This window comes from Vespa mandarinia, unplaced genomic scaffold (genome assembly GCF_050613455.1).
Source record: "Vespa mandarinia isolate Hongniang unplaced genomic scaffold, ASM5061345v1 scaffold_27, whole genome shotgun sequence".
NCBI classification, from domain to species: domain Eukaryota; kingdom Metazoa; phylum Arthropoda; class Insecta; order Hymenoptera; family Vespidae; genus Vespa; species Vespa mandarinia.
Genome location: NW_028197161.1, coordinates 5,074 through 11,369, shown reverse-complemented (window position 1 = coordinate 11,369; position 6,296 = coordinate 5,074). Strand labels below are relative to the sequence as shown.

Genomic DNA, 6,296 nt, shown 5'->3' with positions numbered 1-6,296 from the left:
TGTGTTACGAATATTGCGTTCTAAATTTTGTAGTCCTTAGCAATCTCAGAAACATTTTTATCAGAACATTACATTACTATAATGAAGAGTAGGATCTCACTCCCTCTATTAGTTTTCATTTCATTCTAATTTCTACTTAATCAACTTGCACTATAGTGCCCTAAGAAGTTTCACTTTAAAAAGTAAAATTAATTTTCACATGATATTAATTTTAATATCCTGTGAAATGATATTAAAATTATAATAAACAAATAATTATATCTGAATATGGCATCCTCGAAGTAGCCACTTATCTTTTATTTGAAACATGTTTTGCTATAAATAATAGTAGTAATAAATATTAGTAGATATAGAATAGTATATAATATAAATGCATATAAAATAATAGTGCGAAGGATTAAGAAGAACTGTAATATTTCCTTTGAACATATTGTAACATATGTACGAGACAAAAAACCGTCTTACCGAATAATGAATTTAAATCATTGTATTCGGATACAATCTTAAAATATACTTTACATTTTTGTTTATTGTCATATTGGTCGATTGCATAGACAACAATGATTGATATGACCAATCAAAATTGCCGTAAGGTAGAGAAAAGAAATATGGCGTACGAGTCGCTTCTAATGGTGTGGCCAATCAGTATTAGCAACAATTAAAGAAAAGAATCATACCCCTGCGAATCGGAACTAGCGAGGCTGCAAGAAGTGAATTCTTCCATCTTTTCCTCGTGTTTTCGAATAAGATAGCTCTTTTCATCAAGTATTCCACAAGAAATTAAATAAAATTAAAGAAGCTCTACAAAGAAACGTCGAGTATGTTTTACATTATACCCATCATTATCATTTTATTAGACTTTTGTGAATCAATTTAAGTTTCATGGTGTATCAAGTACTTGTTATAAGTTACATAGGTTATTACAAATACATTATTTCATATAATGTTGCGTTAAATATGTAATAAATTGTTGATGTTATATAATATGAGAAATTAAAATTTTATTAAATTGAATAAAAGACAGATATCTTTTTATGTCTGATTTATTTTACACGTATAATTTTATCAATCTTCTTTATTGCCTATGAGATATGTTTGTTAATCTAATATTTCTATTTGCTAGTGCCTCAAAAGTAACAAAATAGTAAGATTATGTATCATTGATATTATACAGTATTTAATAATTCAAATTATCAGTAATAACATACGATATATACAATATATTTTTATCATTATCAGGATGTTGATGCTAAAAAAGAATCGTGTGACCATATACGAATACCTTCTTAAAGAAGGTCTAATGGTAGAGAAAAAGGACTACCATGCTTCATAGCATCCAAAGTTAGAAACAATTTCAAATTTAAAAGTTATTAAAGGAATGTAGGTAGATTATATCTTTAATATTTAATATTAGAATAAATTATCATTGTGTGTGTTCTTTCATTCTTATAACAATTCTTTCACGATTCTCCAGTCCCTCAGATCCAGAGGATATATAAAAGAGAAATTTGCTTAGCGACATTTTTATTGGTATTTGACCAACGAGGGAATTGAATATTTACGTGGATTCTTGTATCTAACACCAAAGATTAGTTCATCTACGCTCAAGAGACAAGATAGGTCAGAAACTTCAAGACCCAGTCCTACTGCAGGTCCAAGAAGCGAGGCTTCAAGACCGACAGAAGACCGTGCAGATTACAGACGAGGGCCAGGAGATCTTACTGGACCTGGCGATAGAAAAGCCGATGTTGCTGCAGGTACAGGTGACTTGGAGTTCCGTCGTAGCTTTTGGACGTGGAAAAGCCCCGTAAATAATTTTTGAAAAATAAAATAATCAAAATCAGACTATTTCTAATGCTTTATATATCTGATTTCTACTCCTTTACTACTTGTTATTTATATACTATTGTTAATATTTAATATAAAAATTATATCATCCAAAATGTACATATGAAATAGTCGAGAATAATTCGAACAACTCCTTTAAATTGATTACATTCTCCCCATAAATTGAAATTATTGTTGGAATTCATTTTTGTAAGATAAAGAAGAATGATAAAGTGTACTTATCTATTTTTCACATTTGGTAATTATATTAAAGTTACTTTTTAAATAGCTAACGTCTGTAAAAAACCGTAGAATTTTATAACGGTATAGTACATTTGCTGCCAAGAGAAAAACTAGTCAACAGTATAAAAAAAAAATAGTAAGATTTAGTAATAGATAATCCTAAAACGTTCAAATAAAAATCATTACATGATTCTGACATTGATATAGGAGAGAGAGAGAGAGTTTGAAGGCAGAAAATAGAAGCTTTATTTATAAAAAATATCTGTTTTCATTTTAAAAATAATTTGGCACACCTTATTGTTTTAACTATAACTCTATCTTATAGATGAAAAGATTTAAATAACTACACCATCAAAGAATATATCATTAGTTTTATTTTTCATTTATAATATATATATATATATATATATATATATATATATATATATATATATAGATACATATACTGCTGTATAGAAATCAATCTCATCTTTTAAAGTTGAACGTTAGACATTCAAATCAGACAATGTTCATAACTATTCGAAAATGTTCATAAACTATTTTTTTAATTATTTTTATATGAGATAAATTTAATTGAGATAGTAATAATAGATATGTGGGAATAAGACTATTATTTCTTGAATGATTTTCTTCTCAGCTATCACTTTATTATATTTGTAGATAGTATCGAATCATTTCGTGTCCTCAAAGTTGTCTCTTTCTCTCTCTACATTTCACATTAATCATACAAGGAGAACGCATACAGGCACGCATTATTGAATATTCATAACTACGAACAACCGAGTCAGATTTCTTTCGACAATATTTTGCAACTTTTCAAAATTTATTTTCTTGTCTTTTATATTGCATTCGTCAACTTTCTTACCTATATGAGAATAATGTGTGAATAAACATAATCTATGGAGTAGAGGCAGTTTTTCAAGCTGTGATCAGGATTGTTAAATTATTCCAATTCTGACCTAAAAAACCGGTTATTATGACATTCGAGACGATGAAGAATGATCGAACGTTCGAATTAGAGAGTTGATAACGTAATTAGAAATTTTTTTATAATACATTCTTGATGAATAAAAAAACATTGAGTAAGGTATTATTGTATGAGCTTATTTATCTGCACTGTAAGCGATGAAAGTGTCGAAAAGTTTAACATCTTCATTGAATCTTGAAACATTGAAAAATTTCTTTACATCGTCGAAAAACTGTCAATGATTAAGGAAGTCAAAGTGTCATTTAAACATTGAATTATTTAAAGAAAGGAACGTGGATAATTGTATAATTAAAACGGAATGGAAGAACTGACGAAAAAATTTCCACAGAAAATTGTGTTAAATGTATGTAATATTTAAGAAAATGGAAAGTAATAATTCCATACCTATGAATGCTACCTTTCCATTTTAATTACAAATAACCGAGATAATAAAGAAAAGTATAATCTCAGATTAATCGAAATATTATTAATTTTTTAGTGAAATTATAAATACGATATCATCACTGAAAGTTTTACCGACCGCAGATAGATAATTTCTGTTTCTATAATGTCAGGCGTATATTCGACGGATATGTTATCAAGATTTCAGTTCAAGTAAATGAGTATACTTTATTAAATATAGTATTTTCAACAACCGTAGTTAGGGTAGACTTCTGTTTTATCGATATTAGATAATACTACTTATTTATATTCTAACGTCAACAGTTGAGTCTTTAATGGCTGTAGAGTAACCGAAGTGCCTGCAGCCTACCAATTGCAGCAATCTAATTATGCGGCTCTTTCTCGGTCAATTCTTTTAGAATCTTACAAGGGAGCGAGGCTCTTTTTTCTTCTTCTTCCTTCATAATTGGCCAGTCAAACTGCGCCAGGAAAGATTTCCCTTAACTTAGTTATTCGATGAGATGATGAGAGAGGCTCCGAATATCTTGTATCAGGGTTTCGTCTATATTCCTTTCGTGAATTTCTACTACTGACACCTGTATTGGTTTCGTCTTGTTATCGATAACTGTGGACGTCGTATTTCTTTACTACGTGTCTTATAGATAGTTCTAAATTATTTATTAACTACAAACTGCAAATGATTATTCTTATAGAAAAGATAGAGGAGCAACAAATGAAAAATGGTATCGCTCTATAACTACACGTATTCGTGCGTATAAGGGTTTCCCTTTTTTAAAGCGTCTTTCATAGTTTCTGCCTGACCTACACATGAAGACGTGATAATATTAATGTACTGTGAATTTATGAACGTGATTAAAAATCTAGTATATTAGTTATGATCGTTAGCGAATATCCAAAGAGAATTTATAGCAAGGTTTCAATTACTCTATGGTAAAGAAAGCAAGAACGCAGAAAATTGTTGAGTGCATGCTTTCTATTATCAATATTTATATCACTCCATTTAGTATTTGAGATGTGTATTTACGCGTCCTTGCTAAAACTGAAATATTATGAAAAAATATAGACTGGAAAAGAAATTGCGAAATCGTAAATAATATTTTATATTTGCATCGGGTAAGGTTACGTAGAAATTTATTTCGATTTGCATGATCTTCATATGTTTCATATCAGAATTGGTTTAAAATGATGACACAGTTATTGAGCCTGTAATTAAATATTACAATAGAATGGCTCTTTAGATTAAAAGTATTTTTTAAGTATGTATACTCAATGACAAAACCTTGATGATGACTGATGCATCAAGCTGATGACAAATGTATAATTTAAAAGACATTTTGAGTGTTATGGTCAATTTACAGGAATGAGTGTTTCAGTAAATGAAGATATTTAATTTGATGCTATGTGTGTATGTGCGAAGGAATGAGAGAATTAGGATGATATGAAATAGGAGAAAATGGAATGAGGGACATTTACATATGATTGGTATATTAATATAATGATAATTAAATATGCAATCATTCGACAATTGGCGCAAATCGAATCGAATTATTTTTCATTTCAATTATAGCTTCATAGCTGTCACACGTGTTAATTAAACCTTCATTTAATAACAAATGCTTAATGTTCTTTGCTTTTCTTTCCTGCGATGAAATTGCTACTGTGATTGTACACGTGGAATTTTAATGGTAAATATAACAAAACATATCGATTAATTTAGAAAGATTCAAATAATAAATACGACGTGTTATATGTATGATATATGTTATATGCAATCATATATGTAGATTGTAACATATAACGATAATCACTTCTTTAGAATATCTTCAATAAGAAGAAAATTATTATATATCCATAATTTTTTCAACGAGATCGGTCGTCAAATAAAAAAAACAGTCACATGCTAAGCTGTTGATAAATTACTGTACTAGTAATTCGGGAACCATAGTCAGTTGCTGTAATCAGAAGTTAAATTATATAAATCTATGTTAAAGTATGCTTCGACATCGGCCCAGATTGTTATGCTATCTGAAATATAAAAATTCACGCTTGATTCGATCGCTTCCGCGTCGCATTCGTCTTTTAATACCTTTCGGTTCGTTTGCTAGAACGAACGATATACAATAATCTTATTTTTCATCAATAGTATTTTGTCGGCATGAATATTGATGTATATCGATGTATACCATTACATTATATAACATGTAAATTAGATTAAGTTAAACGAAATACATTAGTTTTCTTGTCTGTAAACTCTGATTTTCGAAAGAGAGAGAGAGAATCAGAAAGAATGTAATCATTTATAATGACATAATCTCAAGGCAAATTTCCACGTGTAATGAGCACTAGACTCGTAATCAGAGGCACCGAGAAAGGAGACAACCAGACATCCAAGATCGATTATTATTTACTTAATTGTCATAATGTTAATATATTACTCTTATGGATGTCCCATTTTCGTTGCTTTCTTAAATTTATTTCATGTCATTCTCTTTTTTTCTCTCTCCTTCTCTAACAATCTTCGAACTAGCGATAAGAATCATATGATGTCTTATTCATTCCAGAAAAAAATTATTAACTGTTTACCGCTAAAAATCTTTCTAATTGACCGTTATGAAATAAGGAATAAATACAGAACGAAATTTATTTTACAGAACGATTCTGTTGTATCGGTCCCAATAATCAAGAAATTATCTCGTTAAGCGTATCCTAATAAAATATTAGTCCTTTATAGAGGTAATATAATACTAAAATGTCACCAATCTCGTCGTACTTGGTAGAATAAAGTTTTAATATTTCATTATGAAATGAATAATTGAATTCCTCTTTCAATCACAGG

The 6,296-nt window shown here is 29.1% G+C and overlaps 1 pseudogene; it reads left to right on the top strand.

Moving 5' to 3' along the window:
* The first annotated feature begins 1,240 nt into the window (after positions 1-1,240).
* LOC146872164 (small ribosomal subunit protein eS10 pseudogene) lies at positions 1,241-2,116 on the top strand (annotated as a pseudogene).
* Positions 2,117-6,296: the final 4,180 nt, after the last annotated feature.